Genomic DNA, 14,583 nt, shown 5'->3' with positions numbered 1-14,583 from the left:
AGCTGAGTCTCCTGTATTGCAGGCAGATTCTTTACCGACTGAGCTATGAGGGGAGCATTTATTTAGAGGCAAATTAGATCATCAGAGTATTGAGGACTGAATGAAAGTCTATGAAAAAAAATTATCATTATTATTTAAGGAGAACAAAGAGTAGTACAGTTATGGCTTAACTAGATACTGTTTTCATAGGCATAATCATATAATGTTAATTATGTAATATTTAAATGTTGATCTAATCAACAGGATGCTGATATAACTTATTGGGAACTTGGGGAGATTAGAAGGATTGAACCCGTGGGGTGGGGAGTGTAGGTGTATGTGAGAGATGTCAAAATCATCTCCCATGGTGGTAATCAGTGATAATGCCTAAGACTGAAACGTCAAGTGTAGGAGTATAAGGATGTTACTCAGATATGTGAAAGTAAAGCCAAAGAACCAGTTGAGAGAGCTGAAACTAGTTTCCTCTGAAGAAGGGAAATGGAGGAAGAGATGGAAACTGCTGGTTTTTTGTTTTGTTTTGTTTTTTTTCAACAAGCCTTGCAAGCAGTTCCATAAACCTTAAACTAAAAACTGGGGGTGGGGGGAAACAGATACTGGAAAGGAAAAAGACGTGATCTGTGATCAAAGGCTGATTGTAATCTAACAGTGCAAATAACAAGAAACCTTATAAGTGCAGCTGTTGCTTCTGTCTGCTCAGCCCTTGTCCTTCCCCTCATCCCTCCCAAGTCTTCAGAAAACTACCGTCCTTGCTACAGAGGTGGTCAGGTGACCCAGGGTAGTAGGCCAGTTATAGATCCTCACAGCCACAGTGATTGGCCTAAGAGGTGGCACACGACTTAAACTAAGCCATGACTTAACTAAACACAATACTAACTAAGCACACGACTTAAACTAAGCCATGACTTAACTAAACACAAGACTTAAACTAAGCACATGACTTAAACTAAGCGTTCCTGGGGCTTTTCAAATTCCTGCCCAGGGGTGAGAACCTCTTGTTCTTCTCTGATCACAAAACCTAGGATATACTTGTAAGGGCAGCCCTCTACCTCACCATCTGGACAAGTTCCTTCCAGCCAACAAAATTAATGTGCCAAAGCAAACAGAGAATAGAGAAGGACAAAGAGGGTCCTCAAAGCATTCAAAGGAGTAAATCCAATCTTCCTCCAGACCAGCTCTACGCTGCCCATTGGTCAGTTAAATCCCTCCTTTTGTTTAAGCAAGATTGAATTGGGTTCCTTTCCATTGTAGTCATAGATACACAGTCAAAAAGCATCAAACAAAACTTTAAAATAAGATTATTACAGAAAGTTGCAAACAAACACAAAAGTAGAAAGAGCATAATTTCCACATTCCATCACCCAGCTTCACAACTATTAATGTTTTGAGTATCTTGTTTCATCTGTCTATCCTTCTACCCTTTTTGTTCCTTAGAAATACATTAAAAGAAAATCCCAGACGTTCGACTCAGCCCCTACAATCTACCTGTGCTTTATGCACTGGTCCTGGTGAACAGTAAGGTGCCAAACAAAGGCCAGTTTTGTTCATATTGAAGCTATCTGGTCAAATACTGGCAATATTATATGGCTTGATCTAATACCTCAATATGAATTGAAAGTGAAGGTGTTAGTTGCTCAGGCCTGTCCAACTCTTTGGGACCCCATGGACTGTAACCCGCCAGGCTCCTCTGTCCATGGGATTTCCCAGGCAAGGATACTGGCGTGTGTAGCCATTCCCTTCTCCACGGGATCTTCCCAACCCAGGGGTTGAATCCTGGTCTCCTGCATTGCAGGTGGATTCTTCACAATCTGAGCCACCAGAGAAGCCCTTTATGAATCTAATCCAACTGCTAAGGACTTTTTTTTTTTTTGATACTGCAAGGAGATCCAACCAGTCCATTCTGAAGGAGATCAGCCCTGGGATTTCTTTGGAAAGAATGATGCTGAAGCTGAAACTCCAGTACTTTGGCCACCTCATGCGAAGAGTTGACTCATTGGAAAAGACTCTGATGCTGGGAGGGATTGGGGGCAGGAGGAGAAGGGGACCACAGAGGATGAGGTGGCTGGATGGCATCACTGACTCAATGGACATGAGTCTAAGTGAACTCCGGGAGTTGGTGATGGACAGGGAGGCCTGGCGTGCTGTGATTCATGGGGTCACAAAGAGTCGGACACGACTGAGCGACTGATCTGATCTGATTATCACACCTAACAAGATTAAGATTAATTCCTTAATATCTAACACCAAGTCCATTTTCAAATATTCCCACTTGTATCAAATATGTCTCTGTATCCACCATTTGTTCAAACAGAATCTGAATAAAGTCTCCACAGTGATTTGGTTAAAATATCATTTTAAGTGTTCTCACTCTCATTTAGCACTCTTGAAGGAACCTTGAAAGGTGACATGAGATGGTGGGCAATCCTCAAACAGAAGTCAGAAGAATCAGGTCCCAACTCCTTGTTTATACTGTTTACTATACCCACACTTTACATTGAATAATATGCCATATATGTGTATGTGCATGTGGATATGCACCTATGCCAGGCAGGGTGCTCTTTGCTTCACATCCATTCTGCGTTTACCCTCATGAAGGGGTTACCAGTATCGTCTGTGTTTTGTGAACACGGAAGCGCCCCCAAGGAGGTCGGCTGACTCGCCCAACATCATTAGTAAGTAGCAGAGTTGAGGGTGGAATTCAGGCCATGTGGCTCCAAAGTCCAAGCTCTTAGCCCCTCCCCCATCTGTGCCTAGTATGCCCCAGTCCTGCTGAGCAATGAAGTGCCAAACACATGCCTATTAATATATTTTATTTCACAAAGTGCTGAGATCTTGTACGGAAGAAGGACATAAGAGCCTATGGAAGTAAGCAGGGCTGAAGGACTGCATCCGTGTGGCTCAGGGGAGTCAGGATTTGGGGTGGTCTGTTGCGCTTCTTTTCGTTAGTCACCCACGCCCAGGCATTCCTGTTTGAGTCCACCAGCCTCGCTGCCATGGTCCTCACCACCCCCACCCCCACCAAAATGGACGACCTCTAGTCTTCCTTCCCTCACCTCCTTACCCCAGTGGTCATTTCTCTTTAACTCCTGATTTATTTTCTTTTTTTTGCTCAGTCTCTTTAGCCTCCTTCCAACCCCAGCCTCCAAGCTAACCCCAGCTCTTTAACTATAACATATTCAATTAGAGTGATTTGACTCTGGTGGGGCCAGAAGTTAGTGACCCCCAGCATTGGTGTTTCAGATTAAAGGGCCCAAGCACCTCCCTCAGCTGGAAGATCTAATTCTGTCCGTTTCAAATATATTAGCCTTGGAGAATTACAGCAGGTACACCATCTATCCCAGCTGCTTTGGACTGATCCACTGTTCTGATATGGTCAGTAGGATGCCCAGTTCACATGGCACTTCCCAGGGAGCTGTCTGCTTCATGAGGACAACTGGAAGTGGAGGTATAGGAGGATTACCTCATCATTTCTTCTCAAACTTTGATATGCATGCAAATCCCACCAGGATGTTGTTAAAATGCAAATTCTGATTCAGTAGCTTTAGGGTGGGGCTTCCCAGCTGGCTCCGCGGTAAAAATTCCACCTGTTAGTGCAGGAGATGCAGGAGATGTGGGTTCAGTCCCTGGGTTGGGAAGATCCCTTGGAGGAGGGCATGGCAACTCACTCCGGTATTCTTCCCTGGGGAATCCCATGGACAGAGGAGCCTGGTGGGCTGCAGTCCATGGGGTTGCAATGAGTTGGACACGACTGAGCCACTGAGCACCCATGCACCACTCTTGGTGCTATCTTGGGTAGCTCCCAAGATGCTGCCTTTCTAACAAGCTAGCAGGCGATAACAGTACTGCTGGTCTGTGGACCACTCTTCGAGTAACAAGAATCTAGATCACTGGTTCTCAGCACCAATTGCATGTTAGAGCCACCTAAAGTGAAAGTGTTAGTCACTCAGTTGTGTCCTACTCTTCGCGACACCATGGACTACTTGTCCATGAATTCTCCAGACAAGAATACTGGAGTGGGCTGCAATTCCCTTCTCCAGGGGATCTTCCCAACCCAGGGATTGAACCTAACTCCCCTAACCCCCTAGAAGCACGTTAGAGCCACCTAATGTGCTTCTAATTAGGGAGGACTTAGGTGCAGGGAGTTATACAAGCTCCTCAGCTGATTCTAATGAACAGTCAGAGTTGAAAAACACTGCTTTGGAGACTGAAGCAGCAGCAGATATTGGGTGGTCAGTTGGATGAATCCCTGGCCAGATAGAAAAGTGCGATGGTTACAGGATGGTGGGGCTCTGGCTTCCAAGCCTTTTCATTGCCTGTGCTTCTTGCCTCTCCTCCATGTCACTCTCTCTTCATTTCCCCTTACCAATCCATCCACTTCTCAAATCTTCATCTCAAAAAGAGAAAAGTTGACCTGAAAATCAACACCTCTTCCTAGATCCCTCAGAAAACTGAGGTCACAAGGCAACCATCACCCTGAAAGTTGGAGGGACGAGGAAATACAGAGAATCTCAACCTAGCAGAAGCACAAGTCCACAGCTGGAGCCAGTAGCGGTGGGAACATTGCAAACGTAAGTGACAAATTGTTGGAGGCTCAGAGTGGGCTAATTTGAGAGTTGAAAATTCCAAAGCCAGTGGGGGCAGGGAGGGATGGGGGTGCTTATAGGGGAGGATGTCTATCCTTTTGTTTATTTCCTGAAGCATCATCAGATTCTCAAGGTGAAGACTAGAGAAACGTCCCCTCATACTTCCAACAAGTAGAGAGGAAAAGACGGTGTTGCTTCAAGGAAATAAGTCTTTCTGAAAAAGATGCTGGAACTTTGAAATCAAGCAGGCAGGGTTGTTACTGTACTTTGTCGTATGACCATACCTACCTTGTGAGGACGGCTGGGAAATACATGACCACACTCACTTTGCAAGGGAGGCTAGGAAATATAATCTTTCTTCCAGGGAGCATGTGCTCAGCTAAAGGAGAGTTCTGTTACTATGGAAGAAGCAGAGATAAGATGTGAACAGGCAGCAACTATGGGTCCCTGGCATCGTTGTGGAACAGGAGGGAAGCAGGCAGGACACAACATTTAACAGAAAGACAAAGGCTGGTTACATGGTAACCACTGATGGGTTGTTACATGCTACATCACCAATGGGTTGTTACATGCTAAATGCTGGGGATTGAGGGTAAACTGGTTCCCTCTCCCCAAGGAGCTCATAGTCTAGGGGGAAACGCATATGTGCATACAACTGAAACTGTACAACCCGGAGTGGAACTTGAACCCACTGTCTGAATTGAGATGACACATCTGGTCTCGGGGCTTAATGAAGTTCAAGTTCTTTATGTCTCATCGTAGAAAGAATTCGGTGAGAAGCAAAGTGATAAGAAGTGGATTTATTTAGAGAGGTACACATTCTATCGATAGAACACAGTCCATCTCAACAGGCACGAAGGGCTTGAGAGAGACACAGTCTATGCAGAGTCTGGGTCAGCTCAGAAGGCACAGGCCCTTAAATATAGGGTGGTTAGTTCTTATGGGCTGGGTAATTTCAAAGTCTAATGAGGAGGAAATTTCCAGGAGCTGAGCCACTGCCCAATTTTGGGCTTTTAATGCTCACAGCCTCAGAACTGCCATGACCCTGTGGGTGTGGCATTTAGCATGCTAATACATTGAATGAGTGTACAGGGAGGCTTAAGGTCTACTGGAAGTCAGATCTTCCACCATCTTGGACCTAGTCAGTTCTAACCAGCCTTTGTCATTCTTTTAAACACTGTGTCCTGCCCGCTTCCCTCCTGTTTCACAACGATGCCAGGGACTGATAGCTGCTGCCCGTTCACATCTTATCTCTGCTTCTTCCATAGTAACAGAACTCTCCTTTAGCTGAGCACATGCTCCCTGGAAGAAAGATTGTATTTCCTAGCCTCCCTTGCAAAGTGAGTGTGGTCATGTATTTCCAAGCCCTCCTCACAAAATAGGTGTGGTCATATGACAAAGTATTGGCCAATGGGATGTACATCAAGCAGGTGTCCAAGCCCTCAGCCCCATAACTGTGAATGACCTTATTTGGGAAAAGGGTTTTTGCAAATATAACAAAGTTACAGATTTGGCAGTGAGCTTGCCCTGGATATGAGGGGCAACAGCTCTCCATCTTCCCTTTTCTGTTGTATTCTGCCTGGCAAGCAGATTAATAGCTGGTCCAAAGCAGACATCCTAGACAATGAGGTGGAAGCCTCAACTGATAGCCTGGGTTCCTGATGACTGTAGAGTCGCCATGCTGCTGCTGCTGCTACTAAGTTGCTTCAGTTGTGTCCGACTCTGTGCAACCCCATAGATGGCAGCCCACCAGGCTCCCCCGTCCCTGGGATTCTCCAGGCAAGAACACTGGAGTGGGTTGCCATTTCCTTTTCCAATGCATAAAAGTGAAAAGTGAAAGTGAAGTCGCTCAGTCGTGTCCAACTCTTAGCGACCCCATGGACTGCAGCCCACCAGGCTCCTCCGTCCATGGGATTTTCCAGGCAAGAGTAGTGGAGTGGGGTGCCATTGCCTTCTCCAGAGTCACCATAGTGTTGCTGAGTTAAGTCCTATGGACCTTGCTCGGGCCCTAGCCTGGCTGAAGCTCTCTGCCTTGGGAGGGGAGAGTTCTTTTTCCTTTCGGGGTTTGAGCAGCCAAATAATAATCGAAGCTGAGATGGATGCAGCACAAGCTTTATTCAGTGATCAAAGAATGGAGAAAATGAACTAAGTTCACAGATCAACTTCTCACCCACCTGGTGAGAGAGATTTCATTTTAAAGAGTAAAGGGAGAAGGAGTGAGGCTAATGATGGGGAAGCATATGAACTAATCTACCAGGAAAGGCTTTCTCTCAGGGAGTCGGTTGCACCCCACCTTTTTTTTTTTTTTTTCATCCTCTCTTGATCCTAAATGTTCCATCATGGTCACTGGTGCTGCTATATCCCCCCAGGCTCCTCTGTCTGTGGGATTCCCTAGGCAAGAATACTGGAGTGGGTTGCCATTTCCTCCTCCAGGGGATCTTCCCAACCCAGGGATCAAACCTGCATCTCTTGCGTCTCCTGCCTTGGCAGACAGGTTCTTCACCACTGAGCCACCTGGTCACTGGTAGGTATGTCACTTAATATGCTAATGTAGTAAAATCAAGGTTTAATAAGACTCAGGTCTGTTGGAGGTCAGATTCATTGCCATCTTGGCCCCAGCTGGTTCCATCTGGTTTTTCATCTGTAGCTTCCTGTCTTATCTATGGATACTTCAGCTTAAAGATTTAGGTGAACCCCTGCCAAAGGTGGGGGTTGCAGGGCTGTGAGCAAAGACCTGGAGCAGCTCTGGTGACAACGGCAGCCGGCATTTACATAAACTAAGAAACAGACTTCTAATTTCCGGAAGCCTTTGTGATAGTTTGGACTTCTGTCTCTTGTAGCAGAACATTTTACTAACAAATGCATCAACTAAGCACAAATCTGCTTCTTTTTAGACCTCTCATAAGTATTCACAATGCAAAATAAGTTATAGGCAAGTTCTGTTTCACTTTGAATGAAATATAACCCCCTTTAGAGGGGTCAGAGAGGCCCTGTGTGATCTGACTCTGTCAGCTTGTCCAGTCTCATCTGATACCACTGTTCTCTGGCAGGACACGTGGAATACTGCAGCCTTATGCCTGTGTTGTTTGTAACACAAATACTTTGTGAGGACGTGCTATGAGCTGCGTGTCCAGTGGGCACACGGCGGCAGACCCTACCCTTACAGCCAGCTTTTTATCTGTTTGGCTTATAAGCTCATTTATTTTCCAACTCAGAGCCTTGCCCCATAGTGTCCCTTCAGTCTAAGGCAGGGCTGCCCAATAGGACTCTTCTAGTGATGGAGATATTCTTCATCTGTGTTGTCCAACTTGGTAGACACTAGCTGCATGTAACCATTGAGTATTTGAAATGTGGCTGGTATGGCTGAGAAACTAAGATTAGATTAATTTATATTTAGACAATCACACGTGACTAGCAGCTGCCAGGATGGACAGTATGGATCCCAACGACTCTGGGGCACACAGCTTCTTACACCTTCAGTGGTTTTAGAGAGTAGTCACAAATTCTCTGACATGCCTCTAATTGAGAGATGGGTCTATATCCCCTCTCTTTGAATCTAGCTGGGCTTGTGCCTAGTGACAGAAGTGATTAGGGGTGGGCAGCACACCCACAGCCAAAGTGGCTCAGGTGGTAAAGAATCTTCTTGCAGTGCAGGAGACCCAAGAGATGTGGGTTCGATCCCTGGGTCAGGAAGATCCCCTGGATAAAGAAACAGCTACCCACTCCAGTATTCTTGGCTGGAAAATACTATGGACAGGGGAGCCTGTCAGGTACAGTCCAGGGGGTTACACAGAGTTGGACATGACTGAGCCACTAAGACTACAACCAAAGTGGGTCCTGGTTTCCTGGCCAGGGATCAAACTCTGTGTCGGGAGCTCGGAGCCTTAACCATCGTGCTACCCAAAGTCCCGGAATGATTTCAACAGGACTTTCCAGGCTAGGAAAGAAGAAACCTTGCAGCTTCTGCCTTGATCTCATAGGCCTGGGACACTTGCTCTCAGGAAGCTCCATCACAGAAAGTAGTCACCACCCTATGAGCAGCCAAAGCTGTGCGAAGAGGCCACGTGCAGCTGCTCCATCCTTCGGGGCATCCCTCCCAGGCACCTATATTGGTTTCCTGTGGCCGCCATGATGAATTACCGCCCACATGGAGGCTTAAAACAACAGAAATCCATTTCCTTCCAGTTCTGAATCCTGCCGGAAGTCGGAAATCAAGATGTCAGCGGGTGTCCTGGTGTTAAAGGTGTTGCTGCTTCCTGCGTCTTTAAGAGAGCGTCTGTTCCATTCCTCTGTCCTAGTTTCTAATGGTATGTGGCAATCACTGACGTTCCCTGACTTATCGACACATCACCCCAACCTCTGCCTCCACCTTCATACTCCTTCCCCTGTGCTTCTCCTCTCAATTCTCTCCTTTCTCATAAAAGGACACCAGTTATTGGCTTCAGGGCTCACCTAAGCCCAGGATGAGAGCATTTCAAGAGCCTTAACTGTGATCGTGTCTACAAAGACCCTTTTCCCAAATAAGGTCAAATTGCACAGGTAAGGGGGACTAGGACTTGGCCCACCTCTTTGGAGCCACTGTTTAGCCCCAGTCATGTGTGTGAGGTGTCCTGGAGATGATTCCCGCCCGCCAGGTGTTCGAGCTACTCCCAGACACTCACATTTCCCTGGCTACGACCCTAAACATTGTGGGGCAGAAAGAAGTCGTGATCACCATGTCTTGTTTGAAATCCTGACCTACAGAACTTTTGAGTATAATAACATGATATTCTATGTCATAGTTTGGGATGGGTTATCAGAGAGTATCCCATGGACGGGGGAGTGTAGTATGCTACAGTCCATGGGGTCGCAAAGAGTCGGACACGACTGAGCAAATTCACTTCACTTCATCAGGGAGTAATAGATAACTAGAAATTCCTATTCACCTTTTTTAACCCCCAGATCAAATAACATTTCTTCAAAGAGTCCTCCTTAGACACCACTTCCAAGTCTAAGTTACATTCCCCTCTTTTCCTTTCTGGCACATATCACAGTTTATAGTTGCATATGTAGTTAGGCATTTTTCGGTTTTAAAGGTCTCGCCACTAGACCTGAGTTGCATGAAGCCAGAGACCACGTTTGTTTCATTCAACACTACATCCTCTTATGTACCCGGCACACAGTAAGTGCCCCATCAATATTTGCCAAATGAATGAAATTCGGAGCTTTGTGTGACTGAACCTACAATCGATGTTTCTTTGTCATATGAACTCAGGCAGCTCTACAAAGACATTGTTTATTTGGCCTTTTTGCTTTCAGCAGATTGAGTAAACCAGAATGCAGCATATGGGAAGCAAAATGTTCATTTCCAAGGTTTAGACAATAACAAGGTTCTTTCAGTTCTTTGCATTTGAATAATTGCTGTGGTTTTTAATTGCGGTGAAAACAAATGAACAAAATGAACAAAAGCCAGAACTGGTCAGACAGCCAGGCTGTGAGAGACATCTTTAATTTTTTAAGAAGCATCTTTAAGTTCACAAAATGAACCTTTAAATTGTCCTAATATGAGTGTGAATCTCATGCTACATTCTTCCATGAAATGAAAGCTTAATGACAAATAACAAAGAACAGCCTCTTGCTGGCATCTTTGTCATCATCGGTCTTGTTCTAGAAAGTCCCTGGCTATAAGTTCTGCTGTTACTTGTCTTGGAAGAGAAACAAAATAGGACTTGGAACAGGGAAAAAAATAGGAAAAACAAGACATGCTAAATGATGCCAAGAATGCTCAGATAAAACTTGTAACCAGCTGTACGAATGCGCATAGAGATAGAGTCTAAAATCAGACCGGAGGCAGTAGGAATCTTCAGAACTGAGTACAAGCAGTCAGTGCTCATCTTTATTACTGTCACACAGGTCCTGGTGACCGGAAGGATTCCTGACTCTCCAGAGGTGCATCCAGTTTTCCCACTGTAGGAATTTAAACATGATCTGATTATGCTCTCATGACCCTATGTGATTGTGTTCTGAGTTTCCGTGGATTCTTTTTGAAACCCTTTATACTTATTTTATTTCTGGCTGCTCTGGGTCTTTGTGTCTATGGATGGGCTTTCTCTAGTTGTGGTGAGTGGGGGCTGCTCGTTGTGGGGCTTCTCGTGTTGTGGGGCACGGGCGCTAGGCCACGCGGGCTTCAGCAGCTGTGGCTCACAGGCTTAGTTGCTCCACGGCTTGTGGGTCTTCCTGGACCAGGGATCGAATCTGTGTCCCTTGCATCAGCAGGTGGATTCTTAACCACTGGACCACCAGGGAAGCCCTTTTTAGATTCTCCATCTGTTTGGCATCCATTCATCACAGCACCAAACTAAAGCTCAAAGTTGTTTACACTTGGCTGTGATCCAGAGCCCACACTGAACCACTTCCTAGTCTAATCCTCACACACTGAACCAGTATTTCCATGGCCCTAAATCACCCCAGGGCCAGTGACCAAACAGGTAGGGACCACCTCTATAGCCAAAGCCCAGCTACATTATTCAAACTAGCCACTTCTCCACTGTTTCTTCTGCCAGGTCCTGCCTTTTCTGTGGAAGCCCCATCCAAGGCTCTGGCGGTGAGGCTCTCCCCTCACTCCCCTCTGCCCCCACCTCATTCTTCCCTGAGTGGCCCTGCGTGGTGTGGCATGCCCCATCCCCCCAGCAACTTCAGGCAATGAAATCTTCTGTCAATGGCATCATTGTTTCCACGTCATCACTTGGTCACCTCCATGAACTGAAATCCCATGAGTACAGCTGAGACTGATCAGCCCTTCAGGACTTTGCAGTCGCTGTTTTCCTCTGCCAGGAGCCCTCATCCCCTTGTATCCACATGGTTCCTCTGTCACTGCAGTGAGTCTCTGCTCTGACATCACCATATCCAAGCAAGGCCTCCCTGAGCACCCATCTAACTAGCCTGCCGACCCCTCCCAACTCTAGATGCCTGTCTTTTTGTTGAGTTTTATTTCTCTAAATAGCTCTCATCACCACCCGACTCAGATGTGTTTATTTTGTATGTTCCCTTACTCTGTACTGCCTAGAACCACACTCCCACTACAGAAAGGCACAGATTCTTGTTAACAGCAACATTTCCACCACTTAGAACAATGCCTGGCACACACAGTGGGTGTAAACTCTTTCCTAAAGGATGAACTTTTTATTTTTTCCAGAGCACCCAGCCTGTTAATGAGTACATGAATGGCCAAAATCCCCTTCAAATTTATAACTCTCGTTGGACTTGGTAATCCGCTGAGAAGCCAGATCTCTGGATCAATAAGATATGAATTTCTAAAAGGGAGTATAAGTGGTTCAGAATCATATCAATGGATAATCCCAGGATAAAATCCTAGACAAGCAGATTTGTGGAATCAAACCTGGGGATTAGGACAAGTAAGCAATTACTCTGCCGGAATTATCCAGCCCTCTGCCTTTTCTCTGAAAATGTGCCTGGCCTTGGGTTTTGGGCTCTGTGACTCTGAGAAGGTGAGGGAAATACTTTCCTTTATCATATAGGAATAGCATCATGCCCTCATAGGAGGCCAAAGTAGGGTCTAGGAAGCATCTTAGCAAGGGTTGGCCTGACACCCCTTAGTGTGTGCTGGGTGCTTCCTTACAGATGGAGCCTAGATCACTGCAAAAGCAGCTCACCAGCTGTACAACCAGCTCAACCCTAATTCACACCTGATATTGGCAGCCTTTTCTCCCAATGAGCACAAACACTGCAAACACATCTCAGAGGGCACTTTTAATGATATATCTCAAAAAGATCTTTATGCCATATCACAGGGGGCTTCTCAGATGGTGCCACCTGCCAGTGCAGGAGATGCAAGGGACGGGAGTTTGATCCCTGGGTCAGGAAGATCCCCTGGAGTAGGAAATGGCAACCCACTCCAGTATTCTTGTCAGAATTATTCTACGGACAGAGGGGCTTGGTGGGCTACAGTCCATGGGGTCACAAAGAGTCAGATACTACTCAGTGACTGGGCATGCATGCCATATCACAGGTTGCTTATAATGACGTATCTCAGAAAGATGTTTATGCCATGTAGATAAAGAGGAAAAAAAGTCTAGCAACAATGGTGATGAAAACTACAGAGGCTTAAAAGGGGGAGGGAAGGGAGAAGAAAGGAAGGAGGAGGGGGGAGGGACGTGGAGAGGGCAGGAGGAAGCAAGGAACTTCCTTTCTGAAAGACAGGAGAACTCACTTTCCTCTGTCCCATTGCCTCAGTGGAAAAAATTCCCCAAATAATTTTGAGGCAGGCTGATTTGGAGGCTGATCCACTATTGACCTTATGATGATTCCTTAATCTAACCCAGATGCTGTCATTTAGAACTAAAATTAGGTCACTCTTTCTTTGTTTTTGCTCTTTAGTTGCGAAGTCATGTCAACTCTTTGGTGACCCCATGGACGGTAGCCAGCCTGACTCCTCTGTCCCTTGGGATTTCTCAGGCAAGGATACTGGATTGGGTTGCCATTTCCTTCTCCAGAGTTTAAAGACACTCTGAGATTATTGGAATGAAGATAGTTAGAGAAAGGAGAAGTCAGAGAATAAGAATCTGTGAGTCTCAGCGTGTCAGGGGACAGAGCTCTGGCAGGCAGGCCAGCTGGCATCTGCATGGATTCAGGTAAAGTCCTGTTGTGCCGTGGCCACCGCCACGCCATTTACATACCGTCTGTGGCTGCTCTGTAACCCTCGAGTTGACTGGTTGCAGCGGAGATGGTCTGCAAAGCTGAAAACATTGAATATGTGACCCTTTATAGAAAAGTTTGCTGAACTTCAGTGGCTATTAAAGGAGCAGAGTGACTTACCCGGCTGTTGTGGTCTGACTGATATATTTCTGAGGGCTGTGTAACACCCTTCACTTTGAGTTCCTCTTTTTCAAGCAATCTTGTGAATGTTATTAGACTTTCGGAGTATGTTTTCCTATTAAAGAGGAATTCTTGAAGCAGACTTGCTACAAGAATTCCCAAACATTCTGAAAAGTGAAAATGAAAGTGAAGTTGCTCAGTCATGTCCTTGGCAACCCCATGGACTATAGCCTACCAGGCTCCTCCGTCCATGGGATTTTCCATGCAAGAGTACTGGAGTTGCCATGGCTTTCTCCAGGGGATCTTCCCAACCCAGGGATTGAACCCCGGTCTGCTGCATCGCAAGCAGATGGTTTACCGCCTGAGCCACCAGGAAGGCCCCCAAGTGTCCTGGACAGCTGTTATTTCTAACTGAAAACTGCTGAACTGGCCTTCTGCCACAGTCTCTCAGAGACTCACATGGTAAGCCAGTTTGCAGGCAGTCTAACAACCCTAACCCTATTAGGTTCAGATCCGCCAGGGGGAAGACCGAACTCTGGACCTGAGCTGGCTTGGAGTGCAAGCCCCATGCTCTGACTTCACTCACACAGCAGTCACATTCACACCCCTTAGGGTACCAGGGAAGAGTTTGTGCCAGTAAGGGGCTTGGTATTTGTGAATTTTGATTTAGGCCTCTTACCGTTTCATTTTTTCTGTATTGAAGTCATACGTGGATACAATCCTAAAAATCAAATAGAAAAACAGGATTAAAACAAAAATAACAATCACCTCCCCAAGGTCCTCCTGATCTTCAACTCCCACTACCCAGAACCACCATTTTCAAATCTTCTCATTGTATTTCTTCATATTTGCCTTCATAATTCTAAATAACATGCTAAATCATGCTCTTTGCAGGACAGTCGTATCAAGGAAATAACAATATCTCCTCCCCTTCTCCCCCACTTTTTAACAGTCCCTCAGTTATCCTTCTCCATGACCTGCACTGATTTGTCTCTGGGCTGCTGCACAGCTGTAACCCTGCAGCTTCCCTTCAGCATTGTTTGGGGGCTTCCTGCAGTCTCTGTCTGAGATCCCCATCTCCTAGACCCTGAAGAAACTAGCTGCTGCTAAGCTGCCAAGTCACGTCAGTCATGTTCGACTCTGTGCGACCCCATAGACGGCAGCCCACCAGGCTCCGCCATCCCTGGGA

The sequence above is a fragment of the Bos indicus genome, chromosome 10, assembly GCF_029378745.1.
Source record: "Bos indicus isolate NIAB-ARS_2022 breed Sahiwal x Tharparkar chromosome 10, NIAB-ARS_B.indTharparkar_mat_pri_1.0, whole genome shotgun sequence".
NCBI classification, from domain to species: Eukaryota; Metazoa; Chordata; class Mammalia; order Artiodactyla; family Bovidae; genus Bos; species Bos indicus.
The sequence above is the reverse complement of the archived record's forward strand: the minus strand, read 5'-3'. Positions refer to the sequence as shown.